This window comes from Myotis davidii, unplaced genomic scaffold, assembly GCF_000327345.1.
Source record: "Myotis davidii unplaced genomic scaffold, ASM32734v1 scaffold1334, whole genome shotgun sequence".
NCBI lineage: Eukaryota > Metazoa > Chordata > Mammalia > Chiroptera > Vespertilionidae > Myotis > Myotis davidii.
The window spans coordinates 248,326-248,828 of record NW_006285046.1 but is presented as its reverse complement, the minus strand read 5'-3'; the positions used below and the strand labels follow the sequence as shown (position 1 = coordinate 248,828).

General features: G+C 70.0%; 1 protein-coding gene across 1 annotated transcript in view; it reads left to right on the top strand.

The window, feature by feature from the left end:
* Positions 1-6: 6 nt before the first annotated feature.
* The window catches only part of TNFRSF12A (tumor necrosis factor receptor superfamily member 12A), a 1,886-nt gene continuing 1,389 nt past the window's right edge, over positions 7-503 (top strand). Inside the window, exon 1 of the mRNA XM_006755438.2 lies at positions 7-64. The gene's annotated coding sequence lies outside the window, so the exon portion shown is untranslated. The remainder of the gene's footprint in view (positions 65-503) is intronic.

Here is a 503-nt window from a genome sequence, read left to right as displayed (position 1 = left end):
CGGCTGCTGGGGCTGGGGCTCGGGCTGGCGCTGCTGTGGGCGGCGGCGGGGGAGCCGGTGTCAGGTACGCCGGGCGCCAAGCTGGGGCTGGGCGGGAGGGCGTCAGGACCGGGAACCCCGGACTGGGATGCGGGAGCCGGTTTAGGGGAGCTAGAGGAGGGGGCAGAACTGGGGGGTGCATGGGATCGGGGGTCAGGTAGTTCCCAGACACCGCGCTCCCTGGCCAGGGGAGGTCCCGTCTCGCTCCGAGCTTCCTTCCCAGTCCCGGCCTCAGTTTCCTGCCGGTCCAACTCGGACTCGGAAGTGGAGAAAGTTTGAAGGCGGGATGTCTCATCCGGTGAGGGGGCAGGTCCCCAGCCTGGTCAGTACCGGGCCTGCCCAGCCCCAGGGACCGGAGTCGGGGTGGGGTGTCGAGAGGCACGGGGGTCTGTGTCCCCCATACCATGTGGGGTGCTCCCTTCCATCCGGTGACTTCAGTGCCCAGCTATGCGGGGGGGAGGGAC